Raw genomic sequence first — 27663 nt, 5'->3', positions numbered from 1 at the left:
CGGGCTCTGCGAGAGAGAAATACACAGTGTTGCCCCTTTACGAACGAAAGCTTTTGTAGAAAGCGAATGTCTGTCTATCAGCGAATGCAGTTCCAAGGGGCAGTGAAAACCAGCTACAGCTTTCCGTGCTGGCAGCTTTCCTGTGGGCGCAATCGCTGGACGTTTCGAATTTGGCAACCGGGCTCTGCGAGAGAGAAATACACAGTGTTGCTCCTGTAGCAACGAAAGCGTTTGTAGAAAGCGAATGTCTGTCTATCAGCGAATGCAGTTCCAAGGGGCAGTGAAAACCAGCTACAGCTTTCCGTGCTGGCAGCTTTCCTGTGGGCGCAATCGCTGGACGTTTCGAATTTGGCAACCGGGCTCTGCGAGAGAGAAATACACAGTGTTGCCCCTTTACGAATGAAACCTTTTGTAGAAAGCGAATGTCTGTCTATCAGCGAATGCAGTTCCAAGGGGCAGTGAAAACCAGCTACAGCTTTCCGTGCTGGCAGCTTTCCTGTGGGCGCAATCGCTGGACGTTTCGAATGTGGCAACCGGGCTCTGCGAGAGAGAAATACACAGTGTTGCCCCTTTACCAACGAAAGCTTTTGTAGAAAGCGAATGTCTGTTTATCAGCGAATGCACTTCCAAGGGGCAGTGAAAACCAGCTACAGCTTTCCGTGCTGGCAGCTTTCCTGTGGGCGCAATCGCTGGACATTTCGAATTTGGCAACCGGGCTCTGCGAGAGAGAAATACACAGTGTTGCCCCTTTACCAACGAAAGCTTTTGTAGAAAGCGAATGTCTGTTTATCAGCGAATGCAGTTCCAAGGGGCAGTGAAAACCAGCTACAGCTTTCCGTGCTGGCAGCTTTCCTGTGGGCGCAATCGCTGGACGTTTCGAATTTGGCAACCGGGCTCTGCGAGAGAGAAATACACAGTGTTGCCCCTTTACCAACGAAAGCTTTTGTAGAAAGCGAATGTCTGTCTATCAGCGAATGCAGTTCCAAGGGGCAGTGAAAACCAGCTACAGCTTTCCGTGCTGGCAGCTTTCCTGTGGGCGCAATCGCTGGACGTTTCGAATTTGGCAACCGGGCTCTGCGAGAGAAAATACACAGTGTTGCCCCTTTACCAACAAAAGCTTTTGTAGAAAGCGAATGTCTGTCTATCAGCGAATGCAGTTCCAAGGGGCAGTGAAAACCAGCTACAGCTTTCCGTGCTGGCAGCTTTCCTGTGGGCGCAATCGCTGGACGTTTCGAATTTGGCAACCGGGCTCTGCGAGAGAGAAATACACACTGTTGCCCCTTTACCAACGAAAGCTTTTGTAGAAAGCGAATGTCTGTCTATCAGCGAATGCAGTTCCAAGGGGCAGTGAAAACCAGCTACAGATTTCCGTGCTGGCAGCTTTCCTGTGGGCGCAATCGCTGGACGTTTCGAATTTGGCAACCGGGCTCTGCGAGAGAGAAATACACAGTGTTGCCCCTTTACCAACGAAAGCTTTTGTAGAAAGCGAATGTCTGTCTATCAGCGAATGCAGTTCCAAGGGGCAGTGAAAACCAGCTACAGCTTTCCGTGCTGGCAGCTTTCCTGTGGGCGCAATCGCTTGACGTTTCGAATTTGGCAACCGGGCTCTGCGAGAGAGAAATACACAGACTTGCCCCTTTACCAATGAAAGCTTTTGTAGAAAGCGAATGTCTGTCTATCAGCGAATGCAGTTCCAAGGGGCAGTGAAAACCAGCTACAGCTTTCCGTGCTGGCAGCTTTCCTGTGGGCGCAATCGCTGGACGTTTCGAATTTGGCAACCGGGCTCTGCGAGAGAGAAATACACAGACTTGCCCCTTTACCAACGAAAGCTTTTGTAGAAAGCGAATGTCTGTCTATCAGCGAATGCAGTTCCAAGGGGCAGTGAAAACCAGCTACAGCTTTCCGTGCTGGCAGCTTTCCTGTGGGCGCAATCGCTGGACGTTTCGAATTTGGCAACCGGGCTCTGCGAGAGAGAAATACACAGTGTTGCTCCTGTAGCAACGAAAGCGTTTGTAGAAAGCGAATGTCTGTCTATCAGCGAATGCAGTTCCAAGGGGCAGTGAAAACCAGCTACAGCTTTCCGTGCTGGCAGCTTTCCTGTGGGCGCAATCGCTGGACGTTTCGAATTTGGCAACCGGGCTCTGCGAGAGAGAAATACACAGTGTTGCCCCTTTACGAACGAAAGCTTTTGTAGAAAGCGAATGTCTGTCTATCAGCGAATGCAGTTCCAAGGGGCAGTGAAAACCAGCTACAGCTTTCCGTGCTGGCAGCTTTCCTGTGGGCGCAATCGCTGGACGTTTCGAATTTGGCAACCGGGCTCTGCGAGAGAGAAATACACAGTGTTGCCCCTTTACCAACGAAAGCTTTTGTAGAAAGCGAATGTCTGTCTATTAGCGAATGCAGTTCCAAGGGGCAGTGAAAACCAGCTACAGCTTTCCGTGCTGGCAGCTTTCCTGTGGGCGCAATCGCTGGACGTTTCGAATTTGGCAACCGGGCTCTGCGAGAGAGAAATACACACTGTTGCCCCTTTACCAACAAAAGCTTTTGTAGAAAGCGAATGTCTGTCTATCAGCGAATGCAGTTCCAAGGGGCAGTGAAAACCAGCTACAGCTTTCCGTGCTGGCAGCTTTCCTGTGGGCGCAATCGCTGGACGTTTCGAATTTGGCAACCGGGCTCTGCGAGAGAAAATACACAGTCTTGCCCCTTTACCAACAAAAGCTTTTGTAGAAAGCGAATGTCTGTCTATCAGCGAATGCAGTTCCAAGGGGCAGTGAAAACCAGCTACAGCTTTCCGTGCTGGCAGCTTTCCTGTGGGCGCAATCGCTGGACGTTTCGAATTTGGCAACCGGGCTCTGCGAGAGAGAAATACACACTGTTGCCCCTGTAGCAACGAAAGCGTTTGTAGAAAGCGAATGTCTGTCTATCAGCGAATGCAGTTCCAAGGGGCAGTGAAAACCAGCTACAGCTTTCCGTGCTGGCAGCTTTCCTGTGGGCACAATCGCTGGACGTTTCGAATTTGGCAACCGGGCTCTGCGAGAGAGAAATACACAGTGTTGCCCCTTTACCAACGAAAGCTTTTGTAGAAAGCGAATGTCTGTCTATCAGCGAATGCAGTTCCAAGAGACAGTGAAAACCAGCTACAGCTTTCCGTGCTGGCAGCTTTCCTGTGGGCGCAATCGCTTGACGTTTCGAATTTGGCAACCGGGCTCTGCGAGAGAGAAATACACAGTGTTGCCCCTTTACCAACGAAAGCTTTTGTAGAAAGCGAATGTCTGTCTATCAGCGAATGCAGTTCCAAGGGGCAGTGAAAACCAGCTACAGCTTTCCGTGCTGGCAGCTTTCCTGTGGGCGCAATCGCTGGACGTTTCGATTTTGGCAACCGGGCTCTGCGAGAGAGAAATACACAGTGTTGCCCCTTTACCAACGAAAGCTTTTGTAGAAAGCGAATGTCTGTCTATCAGCGAATGCAGTTCCAAGGGGCAGTGAAAACCAGCTACAGCTTTCCGTGCTGGCAGCTTTCCTGTGGGCGCAATCGCTGGACGTTTCGAATTTGGCAACCGGGCTCTGCGAGAGAGAAATACACAGACTTGCCCCTTTACCAACGAAAGCTTTTGTAGAAAGCGAATGTCTGTCTATCAGCGAATGCAGTTCCAAGGGGCAGTGAAAACCAGCTACAGCTTTCCGTGCTGGCAGCTTTCCTGTGGGCGCAATCGCTGGACGTTTCGAATTTGGCAACCGGGCTCTGCGAGAGAGAAATACACAGTGTTGCTCCTGTAGCAACGAAAGCGTTTGTAGAAAGCGAATGTCTGTCTATCAGCGAATGCAGTTCCAAGGGGCAGTGAAAACCAGCTACAGCTTTCCGTGCTGGCAGCTTTCCTGTGGGCGCAATCGCTGGACGTTTCGAATTTGGCAACCGGGCTCTACGAGAGAGAAATACACAGTGTTGCTCCTGTAGCAACGAAAGCGTTTGTAGAAAGCGAATGTCTGTCTATCAGCGAATGCAGTTCCAAGGGGCAGTGAAAACCAGCTACAGCTTTCCGTGCTGGCAGCTTTCCTGTGGGCGCAATCGCTGGACGTTTCGAATTTGGCAACCGGGCTCTGCGAGAGAGAAATACACAGTGTTGCCCCTTTACCAACGAAAGCTTTTGTAGAAAGCGAATGTCTGTCTATCAGCGAATGTAGTTCCAAGAGACAGTGAAAACCAGCTACAGCTTTCCGTGCTGGCAGCTTTCCTGTGGGCGCAATCGCTGGACGTTTCGAATTTGGCAACCGGGCTCTGCGAGAGAGAAATACACAGTGTTGCCCCTTTACCAACGAAAGCTTTTGTAGAAAGCGAATGTCTGTCTATTAGCGAATGCAGTTCCAAGGGGCAGTGAAAACCAGCTACAGCTTTCCGTGCTGGCAGCTTTCCTGTGGGCGCAATCGCTGGACGTTTCGAATTTGGCAACCGGGCTCTGCGAGAGAGAAATACACACTGTTGCCCCTTTACCAACAAAAGCTTTTGTAGAAAGCGAATGTCTGTCTATCAGCGAATGCAGTTCCAAGGGGCAGTGAAAACCAGCTACAGCTTTCCGTGCTGGCAGCTTTCCTGTGGGCGCAATCGCTGGACGTTTCGAATTTGGCAACCGGGCTCTGCGAGAGAGAAATACACAGTGTTGCCCCTTTACCAACGAAAGCTTTTGTAGAAAGCGAATGTCTGTCTATCAGCGAATGCAGTTCCAAGGGGCAGTGAAAACCAGCTACAGCTTTCCGTGCTGGCAGCTTTCCTGTGGGCGCAATCGCTGGACGTTTCGAATTTGGCAACCGGGCTCTGCGAGAGAGAAATACACAGTGTTGCCCCTTTACGAACGAAAGCTTTTGTAGAAAGCGAATGTCTGTCTATCAGCGAATGCAGTTCCAAGGGGCAGTGAAAACCAGCTACAGCTTTCCGTGCTGGCAGCTTTCCTGTGGGCGCAATCGCTGGACGTTTCGAATTTGGCAACCGGGCTCTGCGAGAGAGAAATACACAGTCTTGCCCCTTTACCAACAAAAGCTTTTGTAGAAAGCGAATGTCTGTCTATCAGCGAATGCAGTTCCAAGGGGCAGTGAAAACCAGCTACAGCTTTCCGTGCTGGCAGCTTTCCTGTGGGCGCAATCGCTGGACGTTTCGAATTTGGCAACCGGGCTCTGCGAGAGAGAAATACACAGTGTTGCCCCTTTACCAACGAAAGCTTTTGTAGAAAGCGAATGTCTGTCTATCAGCGAATGCAGTTCCAAGGGGCAGTGAAAACCAGCTACAGCTTTCCGTGCTGGCAGCTTTCCTGTGGGCGCAATCGCTGGACGTTTCGAATTTGGCAACCGGGCTCTGCGAGAGAGAAATACACAGTGTTGCTCCTGTAGCAACGAAAGCGTTTGTAGAAAGCGAATGTCTGTCTATCAGCGAATGCAGTTCCAAGGGGCAGTGAAAACCAGCTACAGCTTTCCGTGCTGGCAGCTTTCCTGTGGGCACAATCGCTGGACGTTTCGAATTTGGCAACCGGGCTCTGCGAGAGAGAAATACACAGTGTTCCCCCTTTACGAACGAAAGCTTTTGTAGAAAACGAATGTCTGTCTATCAGCGAATGCAGTTCCAAGGGGCAGTGAAAACCAGCTACAGCTTTCCGTGCTGGCAGCTTTCCTGTGGGCGCAATCGCTGGACGTTTCGAATTTGGCAACCGGGCTCTGCGAGAGAGAAATACACACTGTTGCCCCTGTAGCAACGAAAGCGTTTGTAGAAAGCGAATGTCTGTCTATCAGCGAATGCAGTTCCAAGGGGCAGTGAAAACCAGCTACAGCTTTCCGTGCTGGCAGCTTTCCTGTGGGCGCAATCGCTGGACGTTTCGAATTTGGCAACCGGGCTCTGCGAGAGAGAAATACACAGTGTTGCCCCTTTACCAACGAAAGCTTTTGTAGAAAGCGAATGTCTGTCTATCAGCGAATGCAGTTCCAAGGGGCAGTGAAAACCAGCTACAGCTTTCCGTGCTGGCAGCTTTCCTGTGGGCGCAATCGCTGGACGTTTCGAATTTGGCAACCGGGCTCTGCGAGAGAGAAATACACAGACTTGCCCCTTTACCAACGAAAGCTTTTGTAGAAAGCGAATGTCTGTCTATCAGCGAATGCAGTTCCAAGGGGCAGTGAAAACCAGCTACAGCTTTCCGTGCTGGCAGCTTTCCTGTGGGCGCAATCGCTGGACGTTTCGAATTTGGCAATCGCGCTCTGCGAGAGAGAAATACACAGTGTTGCTCCTGTAGCAACGAAAGCGTTTGTAGAAAGCGAATGTCTGTCTATCAGCGAATGCAGTTCCAAGGGGCAGTGAAAACCAGCTACAGCTTTCCGTGCTGGCAGCTTTCCTGTGGGCGCAATCGCTGGACGTTTCGAATTTGGCAACCGGGCTCTGCGAGAGAGAAATACACAGTCTTGCCCCTTTACGAATGAAAGCTTTTGTAGAAAGCGAATGTCTGTCTATCAGCGAATGCAGTTCCAAGGGGCAGTGAAAACCAGCTACAGCTTTCCGTGCTGGCAGCTTTCCTGTGGGCGCAATCGCTGGACGTTTCGAATTTGGCAACCGGGCTCTGCGAGAGAGAAATACACAGTGTTGCCCCTTTACGAACGAAAGCTTTTGTAGAAAGCGAATGTCTGTCTATCAGCGAATGCAGTTCCAAGGGGCAGTGAAAACCAGCTACAGCTTTCCGTGCTGGCAGCTTTCCTGTGGGCGCAATCGCTGGACGTTTCGAATTTGGCAACCGGGCTCTGCGAGAGAGAAATACACAGTGTTGCCCCTTTACCAACAAAAGCTTTTGTAGAAAGCGAATGTCTGTCTATCAGCGAATGCAGTTCCAAGGGGCAGTGAAAACCAGCTACAGCTTTCCGTGCTGGCAGCTTTCCTGTGGGCGCAATCGCTGGACGTTTCGAATTTGGCAACCGGGCTCTGCGAGAGAGAAATACACAGTCTTGCCCCTTTACGAATGAAAGCTTTTGTAGAAAGCGAATGTCTGTCTATCAGCGAATGCAGTTCCAAGGGGCAGTGAAAACCAGCTACAGCTTTCCGTGCTGGCAGCTTTCCTGTGGGCGCAATCGCTGGACGTTTCGAATTTGGCAACCGGGCTCTGCGAGAGAGAAATACACAGTGTTGCCCCTTTACGAACGAAAGCTTTTGTAGAAAGCGAATGTCTGTCTATCAGCGAATGCAGTTCCAAGGGGCAGTGAAAACCAGCTACAGCTTTCCGTGCTGGCAGCTTTCCTGTGGGCGCAATCGCTGGACGTTTCGAATTTGGCAACCGGGCTCTGCGAGAGAGAAATACACAGTGTTGCCCCTTTACCAACGAAAGCTTTTGTAGAAAGCGAATGTCTGTCTATCAGCGAATGCAGTTCCAAGGGGCAGTGAAAACCAGCTACAGCTTTCCGTGCTGGCAGCTTTCCTGTGGGCGCAATCGCTGGACGTTTCGAATTTGGCAACCGGGCTCTGCGAGAGAGAAATACACAGTGTTGCTCCTGTAGCAACGAAAGCGTTTGTAGAAAGCGAATGTCTGTCTATCAGCGAATGCAGTTCCAAGGGGCAGTGAAAACCAGCTACAGCTTTCCGTGCTGGCAGCTTTCCTGTGGGCGCAATCGCTGGACGTTTCGAATTTGGCAACCGGGCTCTGCGAGAGAGAAATACACAGTGTTGCCCCTTTACGAACGAAAGCTTTTGTAGAAAGCGAATGTCTGTCTATCAGCGAATGCAGTTCCAAGGGGCAGTGAAAACCAGCTACAGCTTTCCGTGCTGGCAGCTTTCCTGTGGGCGCAATCGCTGGACGTTTCGAATTTGGCAACCGGGCTCTGCGAGAGAGAAATACACAGTCTTGCACCTTTACCAACGAAAGCTTTTGTAGAAAGCGAATGTCTGTCTATCAGCGAATGCAGTTCCAAGGGGCAGTGAAAACCAGCTACAGCTTTCCGTGCTGGCAGCTTTCCTGTGGGCGCAATCGCTGGACGTTTCGAATTTGGCAACCGGGCTCTGCGAGAGAGAAATACACAGTGTTGCCCCTTTACCAACGAAAGCTTTTGTAGAAAGCGAATGTCTGTCTATCAGCGAATGCAGTTCCAAGGGGCAGTGAAAACCAGCTACAGCTTTCCGTGCTGGCAGCTTTCCTGTGGGCGCAATCGCTGGACGTTTCGAATTTGGCAACCGGGCTCTGCGAGAGAGAAATACACAGTGTTGCCCCTTTACGAACGAAAGCTTTTGTAGAAAGCGAATGTCTGTCTATCAGCGAATGCAGTTCCAAGGGGCAGTGAAAACCAGCTACAGCTTTCCGTGCTGGCAGCTTTCCTGTGGGCGCAATCGCTGGACGTTTCGAATTTGGCAACCGGGCTCTGCGAGAGAGAAATACACAGTGTTGCCCCTTTACGAACGAAAGCTTTTGTAGAAAGCGAATGTCTGTCTATCAGCGAATGCAGTTCCAAGGGGCAGTGAAAACCAGCTACAGCTTTCCGTGCTGGCAGCTTTCCTGTGGGCGCAATCGCTGGACGTTTCGAATTTGGCAACCGGGCTCTGCGAGAGAGAAATACACAGTCTTGCACCTTTACCAACGAAAGCTTTTGTAGAAAGCGAATGTCTGTCTATCAGCGAATGCAGTTCCAAGGGGCAGTGAAAACCAGCTACAGCTTTCCGTGCTGGCAGCTTTCCTGTGGGCGCAATCGCTGGACGTTTCGAATTTGGCAACCGGGCTCTGCGAGAGAGAAATACACAGTGTTGCCCCTTTACCAACGAAAGCTTTTGTAGAAAGCGAATGTCTGTCTATCAGCGAATGCAGTTCCAAGGGGCAGTGAAAACCAGCTACAGCTTTCCGTGCTGGCAGCTTTCCTGTGGGCGCAATCGCTGGACGTTTCGAATTTGGCAACCGGGCTCTGCGAGAGAGAAATACACAGTCTTGCCCCTTTACCAACAAAAGCTTTTGTAGAAAGCGAATGTCTGTCTATCAGCGAATGCAGTTCCAAGGGGCAGTGAAAACCAGCTACAGCTTTCCGTGCTGGCAGCTTTCCTGTGGGCGCAATCGCTGGACGTTTCGAATTTGGCAACCGGGCTCTGCGAGAGAGAAATACACAGTGTTGCCCCTTTACCAACGAAAGCTTTTGTAGAAAGCGAATGTCTGTCTATCAGCGAATGCAGTTCCAAGGGGCAGTGAAAACCAGCTACAGCTTTCCGTGCTGGCAGCTTTCCTGTGGGCGCAATCGCTGGACGTTTCGAATTTGGCAACCGGGCTCTGCGAGAGAGAAATACACAGTGTTGCCCCTTTACGAACGAAAGCTTTTGTAGAAAGCGAATGTCTGTCTATCAGCGAATGCAGTTCCAAGGGGCAGTGAAAACCAGCTACAGCTTTCCGTGCTGGCAGCTTTCCTGTGGGCGCAATCGCTGGACGTTTCGAATTTGGCAACCGGGCTCTGCGAGAGAGAAATACACAGTCTTGCCCCTTTACGAATGAAAGCTTTTGTAGAAAGCGAATGTCTGTCTATCAGCGAATGCAGTTCCAAGGGGCAGTGAAAACCAGCTACAGCTTTCCGTGCTGGCAGCTTTCCTGTGGGCGCAATCGCTGGACGTTTCGAATTTGGCAACCGGGCTCTGCGAGAGAGAAATACACAGTGTTGCTCCTGTAGCAACGAAAGCGTTTGTAGAAAGCGAATGTCTGTCTATCAGCGAATGCAGTTCCAAGGGGCAGTGAAAACCAGCTACAGCTTTCCGTGCTGGCAGCTTTCCTGTGGGCGCAATCGCTGGACGTTTCGAATTTGGCAACCGGGCTCTGCGAGAGAGAAATACACAGTGTTGCCCCTTTACCAACGAAAGCTTTTGTAGAAAGCGAATGTCTGTCTATCAGCGAATGCAGTTCCAAGGGGCAGTGAAAACCAGCTACAGCTTTCCGTGCTGGCAGCTTTCCTGTGGGCGCAATCGCTGGACGTTTCGAATTTGGCAACCGGGCTCTGCGAGAGAGAAATACACAGTGTTGCTCCTGTAGCAACGAAAGCGTTTGTAGAAAGCGAATGTCTGTCTATCAGCGAATGCAGTTCCAAGGGGCAGTGAAAACCAGCTACAGCTTTCCGTGCTGGCAGCTTTCCTGTGGGCGCAATCGCTGGACGTTTCGAATTTGGCAACCGGGCTCTGCGAGAGAGAAATACACAGTGTTGCCCCTTTACGAACGAAAGCTTTTGTAGAAAGCGAATGTCTGTCTATCAGCGAATGCAGTTCCAAGGGGCAGTGAAAACCAGCTACAGCTTTCCGTGCTGGCAGCTTTCCTGTGGGCGCAATCGCTGGACGTTTCGAATTTGGCAACCGGGCTCTGCGAGAGAGAAATACACAGTCTTGCACCTTTACCAACGAAAGCTTTTGTAGAAAGCGAATGTCTGTCTATCAGCGAATGCAGTTCCAAGGGGCAGTGAAAACCAGCTACAGCTTTCCGTGCTGGCAGCTTTCCTGTGGGCGCAATCGCTGGACGTTTCGAATTTGGCAACCGGGCTCTGCGAGAGAGAAATACACAGTGTTGCCCCTTTACCAACGAAAGCTTTTGTAGAAAGCGAATGTCTGTCTATCAGCGAATGCAGTTCCAAGGGGCAGTGAAAACCAGCTACAGCTTTCCGTGCTGGCAGCTTTCCTGTGGGCGCAATCGCTGGACGTTTCGAATTTGGCAACCGGGCTCTGCGAGAGAGAAATACACAGTGTTGCCCCTTTACGAACGAAAGCTTTTGTAGAAAGCGAATGTCTGTCTATCAGCGAATGCAGTTCCAAGGGGCAGTGAAAACCAGCTACAGCTTTCCGTGCTGGCAGCTTTCCTGTGGGCGCAATCGCTGGACGTTTCGAATTTGGCAACCGGGCTCTGCGAGAGAGAAATACACAGTGTTGCCCCTTTACGAACGAAAGCTTTTGTAGAAAGCGAATGTCTGTCTATCAGCGAATGCAGTTCCAAGGGGCAGTGAAAACCAGCTACAGCTTTCCGTGCTGGCAGCTTTCCTGTGGGCGCAATCGCTGGACGTTTCGAATTTGGCAACCGGGCTCTGCGAGAGAGAAATACACAGTCTTGCACCTTTACCAACGAAAGCTTTTGTAGAAAGCGAATGTCTGTCTATCAGCGAATGCAGTTCCAAGGGGCAGTGAAAACCAGCTACAGCTTTCCGTGCTGGCAGCTTTCCTGTGGGCGCAATCGCTGGACGTTTCGAATTTGGCAACCGGGCTCTGCGAGAGAGAAATACACAGTGTTGCCCCTTTACCAACGAAAGCTTTTGTAGAAAGCGAATGTCTGTCTATCAGCGAATGCAGTTCCAAGGGGCAGTGAAAACCAGCTACAGCTTTCCGTGCTGGCAGCTTTCCTGTGGGCGCAATCGCTGGACGTTTCGAATTTGGCAACCGGGCTCTGCGAGAGAGAAATACACAGTCTTGCCCCTTTACCAACAAAAGCTTTTGTAGAAAGCGAATGTCTGTCTATCAGCGAATGCAGTTCCAAGGGGCAGTGAAAACCAGCTACAGCTTTCCGTGCTGGCAGCTTTCCTGTGGGCGCAATCGCTGGACGTTTCGAATTTGGCAACCGGGCTCTGCGAGAGAGAAATACACAGTGTTGCCCCTTTACCAACGAAAGCTTTTGTAGAAAGCGAATGTCTGTCTATCAGCGAATGCAGTTCCAAGGGGCAGTGAAAACCAGCTACAGCTTTCCGTGCTGGCAGCTTTCCTGTGGGCGCAATCGCTGGACGTTTCGAATTTGGCAACCGGGCTCTGCGAGAGAGAAATACACAGTGTTGCCCCTTTACGAACGAAAGCTTTTGTAGAAAGCGAATGTCTGTCTATCAGCGAATGCAGTTCCAAGGGGCAGTGAAAACCAGCTACAGCTTTCCGTGCTGGCAGCTTTCCTGTGGGCGCAATCGCTGGACGTTTCGAATTTGGCAACCGGGCTCTGCGAGAGAGAAATACACAGTGTTGCCCCTTTACGAACGAAAGCTTTTGTAGAAAGCGAATGTCTGTCTATCAGCGAATGCAGTTCCAAGGGGCAGTGAAAACCAGCTACAGCTTTCCGTGCTGGCAGCTTTCCTGTGGGCGCAATCGCTGGACGTTTCGAATTTGGCAACCGGGCTCTGCGAGAGAGAAATACACAGTGTTGCTCCTGTAGCAACGAAAGCGTTTGTAGAAAGCGAATGTCTGTCTATCAGCGAATGCAGTTCCAAGGGGCAGTGAAAACCAGCTACAGCTTTCCGTGCTGGCAGCTTTCCTGTGGGCGCAATCGCTGGACGTTTCGAATTTGGCAACCGGGCTCTGCGAGAGAGAAATACACAGTGTTGCCCCTTTACGAACGAAAGCTTTTGTAGAAAACGAATGTCTGTCTATCAGCGAATGCAGTTCCAAGGGGCAGTGAAAACCAGCTACAGCTTTCCGTGCTGGCAGCTTTCCTGTGGGCGCAATCGCTGGACGTTTCGAATTTGGCAACCGGGCTCTGCGAGAGAGAAATACACACTGTTGCCCCTTTACCAACGAAAGCTTTTGTAGAAAGCGAATGTCTGTCTATCAGCGAATGCAGTTCCAAGGGGCAGTGAAAACCAGCTACAGCTTTCCGTGCTGGCAGCTTTCCTGTGGGCGCAATCGCTGGACGTTTCGAATTTGGCAACCGGGCTCTGCGAGAGAGAAATACACAGTGTTGCCCCTTTACCAACGAAAGCTTTTGTAGAAAGCGAATGTCTGTCTATCAGCGAATGCAGTTCCAAGGGGCAGTGAAAACCAGCTACAGCTTTCCGTGCTGGCAGCTTTCCTGTGGGCGCAATCGCTGGACGTTTCGAATTTGGCAACCGGGCTCTGCGAGAGAGAAATACACAGTGTTGCCCCTTTACGAACGAAAGCTTTTGTAGAAAGCGAATGTCTGTCTATCAGCAAATGCAGTTCCAAGGGGCAGTGAAAACCAGCTACAGCTTTCCGTGCTGGCAGCTTTCCTGTGGGCGCAATCGCTGGACGTTTCGAATTTGGCAACCGGGCTCTGCGAGAGAGAAATACACAGTCTTGCCCCTTTACCAACGAAAGCTTTTGTAGAAAGCGAATGTCTGTCTATCAGCGAATGCAGTTCCAAGGGGCAGTGAAAACCAGCTACAGCTTTCCGTGCTGGCAGCTTTCCTGTGGGCGCAATCGCTGGACGTTTCGAATTTGGCAACCGGGCTCTGCGAGAGAGAAATACACAGTGTTGCCCCTTTACCAACGAAAGCTTTTGTAGAAAGCGAATGTCTGTCTATCAGCGAATGCAGTTCCAAGGGGCAGTGAAAACCAGCTACAGCTTTCCGTGCTGGCAGCTTTCCTGTGGGCGCAATCGCTGGACGTTTCGAATTTGGCAACCGGGCTCTGCGAGAGAGAAATACACAGTCTTGCCCCTTTACGAATGAAAGCTTTTGTAGAAAGCGAATGTCTGTCTATCAGCGAATGCAGTTCCAAGGGGCAGTGAAAACCAGCTACAGCTTTCCGTGCTGGCAGCTTTCCTGTGGGCGCAATCGCTGGACGTTTCGAATTTGGCAACCGGGCTCTGCGAGAGAGAAATACACAGTGTTGCCCCTTTACGAACGAAAGCTTTTGTAGAAAGCGAATGTCTGTCTATCAGCGAATGCAGTTCCAAGGGGCAGTGAAAACCAGCTACAGCTTTCCGTGCTGGCAGCTTTCCTGTGGGCGCAATCGCTGGACGTTTCGAATTTGGCAACCGGGCTCTGCGAGAGAGAAATACACAGTCTTGCCCCTTTACCAACAAAAGCTTTTGTAGAAAGCGAATGTCTGTCTATCAGCGAATGCAGTTCCAAGGGGCAGTGAAAACCAGCTACAGCTTTCCGTGCTGGCAGCTTTCCTGTGGGCGCAATCGCTGGACGTTTCGAATTTGGCAACCGGGCTCTGCGAGAGAGAAATACACAGTGTTGCTCCTGTAGCAACGAAAGCGTTTGTAGAAAGCGAATGTCTGTCTATCAGCGAATGCAGTTCCAAGGGGCAGTGAAAACCAGCTACAGCTTTCCGTGCTGGCAGCTTTCCTGTGGGCGCAATCGCTGGACGTTTCGAATTTGGCAACCGGGCTCTGCGAGAGAGAAATACACAGTGTTGCCCCTTTACGAACGAAAGCTTTTGTAGAAAACGAATGTCTGTCTATCAGCGAATGCAGTTCCAAGGGGCAGTGAAAACCAGCTACAGCTTTCCGTGCTGGCAGCTTTCCTGTGGGCGCAATCGCTGGACGTTTCGAATTTGGCAACCGGGCTCTGCGAGAGAGAAATACACACTGTTGCCCCTTTACCAACGAAAGCTTTTGTAGAAAGCGAATGTCTGTCTATCAGCGAATGCAGTTCCAAGGGGCAGTGAAAACCAGCTACAGCTTTCCGTGCTGGCAGCTTTCCTGTGGGCGCAATCGCTGGACGTTTCGAATTTGGCAACCGGGCTCTGCGAGAGAGAAATACACAGTGTTGCCCCTTTACCAACGAAAGCTTTTGTAGAAAGCGAATGTCTGTCTATCAGCGAATGCAGTTCCAAGGGGCAGTGAAAACCAGCTACAGCTTTCCGTGCTGGCAGCTTTCCTGTGGGCGCAATCGCTGGACGTTTCGAATTTGGCAACCGGGCTCTGCGAGAGAGAAATACACAGACTTGCCCCTTTACCAACGAAAGCTTTTGTAGAAAGCGAATGTCTGTCTATCAGCGAATGCAGTTCCAAGGGGCAGTGAAAACCAGCTACAGCTTTCCGTGCTGGCAGCTTTCCTGTGGGCGCAATCGCTGGACGTTTCGAATTTGGCAACCGGGCTCTGCGAGAGAGAAATACACAGTGTTGCCCCTTTACGAACGAAAGCTTTTGTAGAAAGCGAATGTCTGTCTATCAGCAAATGCAGTTCCAAGGGGCAGTGAAAACCAGCTACAGCTTTCCGTGCTGGCAGCTTTCCTGTGGGCGCAATCGCTGGACGTTTCGAATTTGGCAACCGGGCTCTGCGAGAGAGAAATACACAGTCTTGCCCCTTTACCAACGAAAGCTTTTGTAGAAAGCGAATGTCTGTCTATCAGCGAATGCAGTTCCAAGGGGCAGTGAAAACCAGCTACAGCTTTCCGTGCTGGCAGCTTTCCTGTGGGCGCAATCGCTGGACGTTTCGAATTTGGCAACCGGGCTCTGCGAGAGAGAAATACACAGTGTTGCCCCTTTACCAACGAAAGCTTTTGTAGAAAGCGAATGTCTGTCTATCAGCGAATGCAGTTCCAAGGGGCAGTGAAAACCAGCTACAGCTTTCCGTGCTGGCAGCTTTCCTGTGGGCGCAATCGCTGGACGTTTCGAATTTGGCAACCGGGCTCTGCGAGAGAGAAATACACAGTCTTGCCCCTTTACGAATGAAAGCTTTTGTAGAAAGCGAATGTCTGTCTATCAGCGAATGCAGTTCCAAGGGGCAGTGAAAACCAGCTACAGCTTTCCGTGCTGGCAGCTTTCCTGTGGGCGCAATCGCTGGACGTTTCGAATTTGGCAACCGGGCTCTGCGAGAGAGAAATACACAGTGTTGCCCCTTTACGAACGAAAGCTTTTGTAGAAAGCGAATGTCTGTCTATCAGCGAATGCAGTTCCAAGGGGCAGTGAAAACCAGCTACAGCTTTCCGTGCTGGCAGCTTTCCTGTGGGCGCAATCGCTGGACGTTTCGAATTTGGCAACCGGGCTCTGCGAGAGAGAAATACACAGTCTTGCCCCTTTACCAACAAAAGCTTTTGTAGAAAGCGAATGTCTGTCTATCAGCGAATGCAGTTCCAAGGGGCAGTGAAAACCAGCTACAGCTTTCCGTGCTGGCAGCTTTCCTGTGGGCGCAATCGCTGGACGTTTCGAATTTGGCAACCGGGCTCTGCGAGAGAGAAACACACAGTGTTGCCCCTTTACGAACGAAAGCTTTTGTAGAAAGCGAATGTCTGTCTATCAGCGAATGCAGTTCCAAGGGGCAGTGAAAACCAGCTACAGCTTTCCGTGCTGGCAGCTTTCCTGTGGGCGCAATCGCTGGACGTTTCGAATTTGGCAACCGGGCTCTGCGAGAGAGAAATACACAGTGTTGCCCCTTTACCAACAAAAGCTTTTGTAGAAAGCGAATGTCTGTCTATCAGCGAATGCAGTTCCAAGGGGCAGTGAAAACCAGCTACAGCTTTCCGTGCTGGCAGCTTTCCTGTGGGCGCAATCGCTGGACGTTTCGAATTTGGCAACCGGGCTCTGCGAGAGAGAAATACACAGACTTGCCCCTTTACCAACGAAAGCTTTTGTAGAAAGCGAATGTCTGTCTATCAGCGAATGCAGTTCCAAGGGGCAGTGAAAACCAGCTACAGCTTTCCGTGCTGGCAGCTTTCCTGTGGGCGCAATCGCTGGACGTTTCGAATTTGGCAACCGGGCTCTGCGAGAGAGAAATACACAGTGTTGCCCCTTTACCAACGAAAGCTTTTGTAGAAAGCGAATGTCTGTCTATCAGCGAATGCAGTTCCAAGGGGCAGTGAAAACCAGCTACAGCTTTCCGTGCTGGCAGCTTTCCTGTGGGCGCAATCGCTGGACGTTTCGAATTTGGCAACCGGGCTCTGCGAGAGAGAAATACACAGTGTTGCCCCTTTACGAACGAAAGCTTTTGTAGAAAACGAATGTCTGTCTATCAGCGAATGCAGTTCCAAGGGGCAGTGAAAACCAGCTACAGCTTTCCGTGCTGGCAGCTTTCCTGTGGGCGCAATCGCTGGACGTTTCGAATTTGGCAACCGGGCTCTGCGAGAGAGAAATACACAGTGTTGCCCCTTTACCAACGAAAGCTTTTGTAGAAAGCGAATGTCTGTCTATCAGCGAATGCAGTTCCAAGGGGCAGTGAAAACCAGCTACAGCTTTCCGTGCTGGCAGCTTTCCTGTGGCCGCAATCGCTGGACGTTTCGAATTTGGCAACCGGGCTCTGCGAGAGAGAAATACACAGTGTTGCCCCTTTACCAACGAAAGCGTTTGTAGAAAGCGAATGTCTGTCTATCAGCGAATGCAGTTCCAAGGGGCAGTGAAAACCAGCTACAGCTTTCCGTGCTGGCAGCTTTCCTGTGGGCGCAATCGCTGGACGTTTCGAATTTGGCAACCGGGCTCTGCGAGAGAGAAATACACACTGTTGCCCCTTTACGAACGAAAGCTTTTGTAGAAAGCGAATGTCTGTCTATCAGCGAATGCAGTTCCAAGGGGCAGTGAAAACCAGCTACAGCTTTCCGTGCTGGCAGCTTTCCTGTGGGCGCAATCGCTGGACGTTTCGAATTTGGCAACCGGGCTCTGCGAGAGAGAAATACACAGACTTGCCCCTTTACCAACAAAAGCTTTTGTAGAAAGCGAATGTCTGTCTATCAGCGAATGCAGTTCCAAGGGGCAGTGAAAACCAGCTACAGCTTTCCGTGCTGGCAGCTTTCCTGTGGGCGCAATCGCTGGACGTTTCGAATTTGGCAACCGGGCTCTGCGAGAGAGAAATACACAGTGTTGCCCCTGTAGCAACGAAAGCTTTTGTAGAAAGCGAATGTCTGTCTATCAGCGAATGCAGTTCCAAGGGGCAGTGAAAACCAGCTACAGCTTTCCGTGCTGGCAGCTTTCCTGTGGGCGCAATCGCTGGACGTTTCGAATTTGGCAACCGGGCTCTGCGAGAGAGAAATACACAGTGTTGCCCCTTTACGAACGAAAGCTTTTGTAGAAAGCGAATGTCTGTCTATCAGCGAATGCAGTTCCAAGGGGCAGTGAAAACCAGCTACAGCTTTCCGTGCTGGCAGCTTTCCTGTGGGCGCAATCGCTGGACGTTTCGAATTTGGCAACCGGGCTCTGCGAGAGAGAAATACACAGTGTTGCCCCTTTACGAACGAAAGCGTTTGTAGAAAGCGAATGTCTGTCTATCAGCGAATGCAGTTCCAAGGGGCAGTGAAAACCAGCTACAGCTTTCCGTGCTGGCAGCTTTCCTGTGGGCGCAATCGCTGGACGTTTCGAATTTGGCAACCGGGCTCTGCGAGAGAGAAATACACAGTCTTGCACCTTTACCAACGAAAGCTTTTGTAGAAAGCGAATGTCTGTCTATCAGCGAATGCAGTTCCAAGGGGCAGTGAAAACCAGCTACAGCTTTCCGTGCTGGCAGCTTTCCTGTGGGCGCAATCGCTGGACGTTTCGAATTTGGCAACCGGGCTCTGCGAGAGAGAAATACACAGTCTTGCCCCTTTACCAACGAAAGCTTTTGTAGAAAGCGAATGTCTGTCTATCAGCGAATGCAGTTCCAAGGGGCAGTGAAAACCAGCTACAGCTTTCCGTGCTGGCAGCTTTCCTGTGGGCGCAATCGCTGGACGTTTCGAATTTGGCAACCGGGCTCTGCGAGAGAGAAATACACAGTGTTGCCCCTTTACGAACGAAAGCTTTTGTAGAAAGCGAATGTCTGTCTATCAGCGAATGCAGTTCCAAGGGGCAGTGAAAACCAGCTACAGCTTTCCGTGCTGGCAGCTTTCCTGTGGGCGCAATCGCTGGACGTTTCGAATTTGGCAACCGGGCTCTGCGAGAGAGAAATACACAGTGTTGCCCCTTTACCAACAAAAGCTTTTGTAGAAAGCGAATGTCTGTCTATCAGCGAATGCAGTTCCAAGGGGCAGTGAAAACCAGCTACAGCTTTCCGTGCTGGCAGCTTTCCTGTGGGCGCAATCGCTGGACGTTTCGAATTTGGCAACCGGGCTCTGCGAGAGAGAAATACACAGTGTTGCCCCTTTACGAACGAAAGCTTTTGTAGAAAGCGAATGTCTGTCTATCAGCGAATGCAGTTCCAAGGGGCAGTGAAAACCAGCTACAGCTTTCCGTGCTGGCAGCTTTCCTGTGGGCGCAATCGCTGGACGTTTCGAATTTGGCAACCGGGCTCTGCGAGAGAGAAATACACAGACTTGCCCCTTTACCAACGAAAGCTTTTGTAGAAAGCGAATGTCTGTCTATCAGCGAATGCAGTTCCAAGGGGCAGTGAAAACCAGCTACAGCTTTCCGTGCTGGCAGCTTTCCTGTGGGCGCAATCGCTGGACGTTTCGAATTTGGCAACTGGGCTCTGCGAGAGAGAAATACACAGTGTTGCCCCTTTACCAACGAAAGCTTTTGTAGAAAGCGAATGTCTGTCTATCAGCGAATGCAGTTCCAAGGGGCAGTGAAAACCAGCTACAGCTTTCCGTGCTGGCAGCTTTCCTGTGGGCGCAATCGCTGGACGTTTCGAATTTGGCAACCGGGCTCTGCGAGAGAGAAATACAGAGTCTTGCCCCTTTACGAATGAAAGCTTTTGTAGAAAGCGAATGTCTGTCTATCAGCGAATGCAGTTCCAAGGGGCAGTGAAAACCAGCTACAGCTTTCCGTGCTGGCAGCTTTCCTGTGGGCGCAATCGCTGGACGTTTCGAATTTGGCAACCGGGCTCTGCGAGAGAGAAATACACAGTGTTGCCCCTGTAGCAACGAAAGCTTTTGTAGAAAGCGAATGTCTGTCTATCAGCGAATGCAGTTCCAAGGGGCAGTGAAAACCAGCTACAGCTTTCCGTGCTGGCAGCTTTCCTGTGGGCGCAATCGCTGGACGTTTCGAATTTGGCAACCGGGCTCTGCGAGAGAGAAATACACAGTGTTGCCCCTTTACCAACGAAAGCTTTTGTAGAAAGCGAATGTCTGTCTATCAGCGAATGCAGTTCCAAGGGGCAGTGAAAACCAGCTACAGCTTTCCGTGCTGGCAGCTTTCCTGTGGGCGCAATCGCTGGACGTTTCGAATTTGGCAACCGGGCTCTGCGAGAGAGAAATACACAGTGTTGCCCCTTTACGAACGAAAGCTTTTGTAGAAAACGAATGTCTGTCTATCAGCGAATGCAGTTCCAAGGGGCAGTGAAAACCAGCTACAGCTTTCCGTGCTGGCAGCTTTCCTGTGGGCGCAATCGCTGGACGTTTCGAATTTGGCAACCGGGCTCTGCGAGAGAGAAATACACAGACTTGCCCCTTTACCAACGAAAGCTTTTGTAGAAAGCGAATGTCTGTCTATCAGCGAATGCAGTTCCAAGGGGCAGTGAAAACCAGCTATAGCTTTCCGTGCTGGCAGCTTTCCTGTGGGCGCAATCGCTGGACGTTTCGAATTTGGCAACCGGGCTCTGCGAGAGAGAAATACACACTGTTGCCCCTTTACGAACGAAAGCTTTTGTAGAAAGCGAATGTCTGTCTATCAGCGAATGCAGTTCCAAGGGGCAGTGAAAACCAGCTACAGCTTTCCGTGCTGGCAGCTTTCCTGTGGGCGCAATCGCTGGACGTTTCGAATTTGGCAACCGGGCTCTGCGAGAGAGAAATACACAGACTTGCCCCTTTACCAACGAAAGCTTTTGTAGAAAGCGAATGTCTGTCTATCAGCGAATGCAGTTCCAAGGGGCAGTGAAAACCAGCTACAGCTTTCCGTGCTGGCAGCTTTCCTGTGGGCGCAATCGCTGGACGTTTCGAATTTGGCAACCGGGCTCTGCGAGAGAGAAATACACAGTGTTGCCCCTTTACCAACGAAAGCTTTTGTAGAAAGCGAATGTCTGTCTATCAGCGAATGCAGTTCCAAGGGGCAGTGAAAACCAGCTACAGCTTTCCGTGCTGGCAGCTTTCCTGTGGGCGCAATCGCTGGACGTTTCGAATTTGGCAACCGGGCTCTGCGAGAGAGAAATACACACTGTTGCCCCTTTACCAACAAAAGCTTTTGTAGAAAGCGAATGTCTGTCTATCAGCGAATGCAGTTCCAAGGGGCAGTGAAAACCAGCTACAGCTTTCCGTGCTGGCAGCTTTCCTGTGGGCGCAATCGCTGGACGTTTCGAATTTGGCAACCGGGCTCTGCGAGAGAGAAATACACAGACTTGCCCCTTTACCAACGAAAGCTTTTGTAGAAAGCGAATGTCTGTCTATCAGCGAATGCAGTTCCAAGGGGCAGTGAAAACCAGCTACAGCTTTCCGTGCTGGCAGCTTTCCTGTGGGCGCAATCGCTGGACGTTTCGAATTTGGCAACCGGGCTCTGCGAGAGAGAAATACACAGTGTTGCCCCTTTACCAACGAAAGCTTTTGTAGAAAGCGAATGTCTGTCTATCAGCGAATGCAGTTCCAAGGGGCAGTGAAAACCAGCTACAGCTTTCCGTGCTGGCAGCTTTCCTGTGGGCGCAATCGCTGGACGTTTCGAATTTGGCAACCGGGCTCTGCGAGAGAGAAATACACAGTCTTGCCCCTTTACGAATGAAAGCTTTTGTAGAAAGCGAATGTCTGTCTATCAGCGAATGCAGTTCCAAGGGGCAGTGAAAACCAGCTACAGCTTTCCGTGCTGGCAGCTTTCCTGTGGGCGCAATCGCTGGACGTTTCGAATTTGGCAACCGGGCTCTGCGAGAGAGAAATACACAGTGTTGCCCCTGTAGCAACGAAAGCTTTTGTAGAAAGCGAATGTCTGTCTATCAGCGAATGCAGTTCCAAGGGGCAGTGAAAACCAGCTACAGCTTTCCGTGCTGGCAGCTTTCCTGTGGGCGCAATCGCTGGACGTTTCGAATTTGGCAACCGGGCTCTGCGAGAGAGAAATACACAGTGTTGCCCCTGTAGCAACGAAAGCTTTTGTAGAAAGCGAATGTCTGTCTATCAGCGAATGCAGTTCCAAGGGGCAGTGAAAACCAGCTACAGCTTTCCGTGCTGGCAGCTTTCCTGTGGGCGCAATCGCTGGACGTTTCGAATTTGGCAACCGGGCTCTGCGAGAGAGAAATACACAGTGTTGCCCCTTTACGAACGAAAGCTTTTGTAGAAAACGAATGTCTGTCTATCAGCGAATGCAGTTCCAAGGGGCAGTGAAAACCAGCTACAGCTTTCCGTGCTGGCAGCTTTCCTGTGGGCGCAATCGCTGGACGTTTCGAATTTGGCAACCGGGCTCTGCGAGAGAGAAATACACAGTGTTGCCCCTTTACCAACAAAAGCTTTTGTAGAAAGCGAATGTCTGTCTATCAGCGAATGCAGTTCCAAGGGGCAGTGAAAACCAGCTATAGCTTTCCGTGCTGGCAGCTTTCCTGTGGGCGCAATCGCTGGACGTTTCGAATTTGGCAACCGGGCTCTGCGAGAGAGAAATACACACTGTTGCCCCTTTACGAACGAAAGCTTTTGTAGAAAGCGAATGTCTGTCTATCAGCGAATGCAGTTCCAAGGGGCAGTGAAAACCAGCTACAGCTTTCCGTGCTGGCAGCTTTCCTGTGGGCGCAATCGCTGGACGTTTCGAATTTGGCAACCGGGCTCTGCGAGAGAGAAATACACAGACTTGCCCCTTTACCAACGAAAGCTTTTGTAGAAAGCGAATGTCTGTCTATCAGCGAATGCAGTTCCAAGGGGCAGTGAAAACCAGCTACAGCTTTCCGTGCTGGCAGCTTTCCTGTGGGCGCAATCGCTGGACGTTTCGAATTTGGCAACCGGGCTCTGCGAGAGAGAAATACACAGTGTTGCCCCTTTACGAACGAAAGCTTTTGTAGAAAGCGAATGTCTGTCTATCAGCGAATGCAGTTCCAAGGGGCAGTGAAAACCAGCTACAGCTTTCCGTGCTGGCAGCTTTCCTGTGGGCGCAATCGCTGGACGTTTCGAATTTGGCAACCGGGCTCTGCGAGAGAGAAATACACACTGTTGCCCCTTTACCAACAAAAGCTTTTGTAGAAAGCGAATGTCTGTCTATCAGCGAATGCAGTTCCAAGGGGCAGTGAAAACCAGCTACAGCTTTCCGTGCTGGCAGCTTTCCTGTGGGCGCAATCGCTGGACGTTTCGAATTTGGCAACCGGGCTCTGCGAGAGAGAAATACACAGACTTGCCCCTTTACCAACGAAAGCTTTTGTAGAAAGCGAATGTCTGTCTATCAGCGAATGCAGTTCCAAGGGGCAGTGAAAACCAGCTACAGCTTTCCGTGCTGGCAGCTTTCCTGTGGGCGCAATCGCTGGACGTTTCGAATTTGGCAACCGGGCTCTGCGAGAGAGAAATACACAGTGTTGCCCCTTTACCAACGAAAGCTTTTGTAGAAAGCGAATGTCTGTCTATCAGCGAATGCAGTTCCAAGGGGCAGTGAAAACCAGCTACAGCTTTCCGTGCTGGCAGCTTTCCTGTGGGCGCAATCGCTGGACGTTTCGAATTTGGCAACCGGGCTCTGCGAGAGAGAAATACACAGTCTTGCCCCTTTACGAATGAAAGCTTTTGTAGAAAGCGAATGTCTGTCTATCAGCGAATGCAGTTCCAAGGGGCAGTGAAAACCAGCTACAGCTTTCCGTGCTGGCAGCTTTCCTGTGGGCGCAATCGCTGGACGTTTCGAATTTGGCAACCGGGCTCTGCGAGAGAGAAATACACAGTGTTGCCCCTGTAGCAACGAAAGCTTTTGTAGAAAGCGAATGTCTGTCTATCAGCGAATGCAGTTCCAAGGGGCAGTGAAAACCAGCTACAGCTTTCCGTGCTGGCAGCTTTCCTGTGGGCGCAATCGCTGGACGTTTCGAATTTGGCAACCGGGCTCTGCGAGAGAGAAATACACAGTGTTGCCCCTGTAGCAACGAAAGCTTTTGTAGAAAGCGAATGTCTGTCTATCAGCGAATGCAGTTCCAAGGGGCAGTGAAAACCAGCTACAGCTTTCCGTGCTGGCAGCTTTCCTGTGGGCGCAATCGCTGGACGTTTCGAATTTGGCAACCGGGCTCTGCGAGAGAGAAATACACAGTGTTGCCCCTTTACGAACGAAAGCTTTTGTAGAAAACGAATGTCTGTCTATCAGCGAATGCAGTTCCAAGGGGCAGTGAAAACCAGCTACAGCTTTCCGTGCTGGCAGCTTTCCTGTGGGCGCAATCGCTGGACGTTTCGAATTTGGCAACCGGGCTCTGCGAGAGAGAAATACACAGTGTTGCCCCTTTACCAACAAAAGCTTTTGTAGAAAGCGAATGTCTGTCTATCAGCGAATGCAGTTCCAAGGGGCAGTGAAAACCAGCTATAGCTTTCCGTGCTGGCAGCTTTCCTGTGGGCGCAATCGCTGGACGTTTCGAATTTGGCAACCGGGCTCTGCGAGAGAGAAATACACACTGTTGCCCCTTTACGAACGAAAGCTTTTGTAGAAAGCGAATGTCTGTCTATCAGCGAATGCAGTTCCAAGGGGCAGTGAAAACCAGCTACAGCTTTCCGTGCTGGCAGCTTTCCTGTGGGCGCAATCGCTGGACGTTTCGAATTTGGCAACCGGGCTCTGCGAGAGAGAAATACACAGACTTGCCCCTTTACGAACGAAAGCTTTTGTAGAAAGCGAATGTCTGTCTATCAGCGAATGCAGTTCCAAGGGGCAGTGAAAACCAGCTACAGCTTTCCGTGCTGGCAGCTTTCCTGTGGGCGCAATCGCTGGACGTTTCGAATTTGGCAACCGGGCTCTGCGAGAGAGAAATACACAGTGTTGCCCCTTTACGAACGAAAGCTTTTGTAGAAAGCGAATGTCTGTCTATCAGCGAATGCAGTTCCAAGGGGCAGTGAAAACCAGCTACAGCTTTCCGTGCTGGCAGCTTTCCTGTGGGCGCAATCGCTGGACGTTTCGAATTTGGCAACCGGGCTCTGCGAGAGAGAAATACACAGACTTGCCCCTTTACCAACGAAAGCTTTTGTAGAAAGCGAATGTCTGTCTATCAGCGAATGCAGTTCCAAGGGGCAGTGAAAACCAGCTACAGCTTTCCGTGCTGGCAGCTTTCCTGTGGGCGCAATCGCTGGACGTTTCGAATTTGGCAACCGGGCTCTGCGAGAGAGAAATACACAGTGTTGCCCCTTTACCAACGAAAGCTTTTGTAGAAAGCGAATGTCTGTCTATCAGCGAATGCAGTTCCAAGGGGCAGTGAAAACCAGCTACAGCTTTCCGTGCTGGCAGCTTTCCTGTGGGCGCAATCGCTGGACGTTTCGAATTTGGCAACCGGGCTCTGCGAGAGAGAAATACACAGTCTTGCCCCTTTACGAATGAAAGCTTTTGTAGAAAGCGAATGTCTGTCTATCAGCGAATGCAGTTCCAAGGGGCAGTGAAAACCAGCTACAGCTTTCCGTGCTGGCAGCTTTCCTGTGGGCGCAATCGCTGGACGTTTCGAATTTGGCAACCGGGCTCTGCGAGAGAGAAATACACAGTGTTGCCCCTTTACCAACGAAAGCTTTTGTAGAAAGCGAATGTCTGTTTATCAGCGAATGCAGTTCCAAGGGGCAGTGAAAACCAGCTACAGCTTTCCGTGCTGGCAGCTTTCCTGTGGGCGCAATCGCTGGACGTTTCGAATTTGGCAACCGGGCTCTGCGAGAGAGAAATACACAGTGTTGCCCCTTTACGAACGAAAGCTTTTGTAGAAAGCGAATGTCTGTCTATCAGCGAATGCAGTTCCAAGGGGCAGTGAAAACCAGCTACAGCTTTCCGTGCTGGCAGCTTTCCTGTGGGCGCAATCGCTGGACGTTTCGAATTTGGCAACCGGGCTCTGCGAGAGAGAAATACACAGTGTTGCCCCTGTAGCAACGAAAGCGTTTGTAGAAAGCGAATGTCTGTCTATCAGCGAATGCAGTTCCCAGGGGCAGTGAAAACCAGCTACAGCTTTCCGTGCTGGCAGCTTTCCTGTGGGCGCAATCGCTGGACGTTTCGAATTTGGCAACCGGGCTCTGCGAGAGAGAAATACACAGTGTTGCCCCTTTACGAACGAAAGCTTTTGTAGAAAGCGAATGTCTGTCTATCAGCGAATGCAGTTCCAAGGGGCAGTGAAAACCAGCTACAGCTTTCCGTGCTGGCAGCTTTCCTGTGGGCGCAATCGCTGGACGTTTCGAATTTGGCAACCGGGCTCTGCGAGAGAGAAATACACAGACTTGCCCCTTTACCAACGAAAGCTTTTGTAGAAAGCGAATGTCTGTCTATCAGCGAATGCAGTTCCAAGGGGCAGTGAAAACCAGCTACAGCTTTCCGTGCTGGCAGCTTTCCTGTGGGCGCAATCGCTGGACGTTTCGAATTTGGCAACCGGGCTCTGCGAGAGAGAAATACACAGACTTGCCCCTTTACCAACGAAAGCTTTTGTAGAAAGCGAATGTCTGTCTATCAGCGAATGCAGTTCCAAGGGGCAGTGAAAACCAGCTACAGCTTTCCGTGCTGGCAGCTTTCCTGTGGGCGCAATCGCTGGACGTTTCGAATTTGGCAACCGGGCTCTGCGAGAGAGAAATACACAGTGTTGCCCCTTTACGAACGAAAGCTTTTGTAGAAAGCGAATGTCTGTCTATCAGCGAATGCAGTTCCAAGGGGCAGTGAAAACCAGCTACAGCTTTCCGTGCTGGCAGCTTTCCTGTGGGCGCAATCGCTGGACGTTTCGAATTTGGCAACCGGGCTCTGCGAGAGAGAAATACACAGACTTGCCCCTGTAGCAACGAAAGCGTTTGTAGAAAGCGAATGTCTGTCTATCAGCGAATGCAGTTCCAAGGGGCAGTGAAAACCAGCTACAGCTTTCCGTGCTGGCAGCTTTCCTGTGGCCGCAATCGCTGGACGTTTCGAATTTGGCAACCGGGCTCTGCGAGAGAGAAATACACAGTGTTGCCCCTTTACGAATGAAAGCTTTTGTAGAAAGCGAATGTCTGTCTCTCAGCGAATGCAGTTCCAAGGGGCAGTGAAAACCAGCTACAGCTTTCCGTGCTGGCAGCTTTCCTGTGGGCGCAATCGCTGGACGTTTCGAATTTGGCAACCGGGCTCTGCGAGAGAGAAATACACAGTGTTGCCCCTGTAGCAACGAAAGCGTTTGTAGAAAGCGAATGTCTGTCTATCAGCGAATGCAGTTCCAAGGGGCAGTGAAAACCAGCTACAGCTTTCCGTGCTGGCAGCTTTCCTGTGGGCGCAATCGCTGGACGTTTCGAATTTGGCAACCGGGCTCTGCGAGAGAGAAATACACAGACTTGCCCCTTTACCAACGAAAGCTTTTGTAGAAAGCGAATGTCTGTCTCTCAGCGAATGCAGTTCCAAGGGGCAGTGAAAACCAGCTACAGCTTTCCGTGCTGGCAGCTTTCCTGTGGGCGCAATCGCTGGACGTTTCGAATTTGGCAACCGGGCTCTGCGAGAGAGAAATACACAGTGTTGCCCCTTTACGAATGAAAGCTTTTGTAGAAAGCGAATGTCTGTCTATCAGCGAATGCAGTTCCAAGGGGCAGTGAAAACCCGCCACAGCTTTCCGTGCTGGCAGCTTTCCTGTGGGCGCAATCGCTGGACGTTTCGAATTTGGCAACCGGGCTCTGCGAGAGAGAAATACACAGTGTTGCCCCTTTACCAACGAAAGCTTTTGTAGAAAGCGAATGTCTGTCTATCAGCGAATGCAGTTCCAAGGGGCAGTGAAAACCAGCTACAGCTTTCCGTGCTGGCAGCTTTCCTGTGGGCGCAATCGCTGGACGTTTCGAATTTGGCAACCGGGCTCTGCGAGAGAGAAATACACAGTCTTGCCCCTTTACGAATGAAAGCTTTTGTAGAAAGCGAATGTCTGTCTATCAGCGAATGCAGTTCCAAGGGGCAGTGAAAACCAGCTACAGCTTTCCGTGCTGGCAGCTTTCCTGTGGGCGCAATCGCTGGACGTTTCGAATTTGGCAACCGGGCTCTGCGAGAGAGAAATACACAGTTTTGCCCCTGTAGCAACGAAAGCGTTTGTAGAAAGCGAATGTCTGTC

This window comes from Mycteria americana, chromosome 8 (assembly GCF_035582795.1).
Source record: "Mycteria americana isolate JAX WOST 10 ecotype Jacksonville Zoo and Gardens chromosome 8, USCA_MyAme_1.0, whole genome shotgun sequence".
NCBI lineage: Eukaryota > Metazoa > Chordata > Aves > Ciconiiformes > Ciconiidae > Mycteria > Mycteria americana.
The sequence above is the reverse complement of the archived record's forward strand: the minus strand, read 5'-3'. Positions refer to the sequence as shown.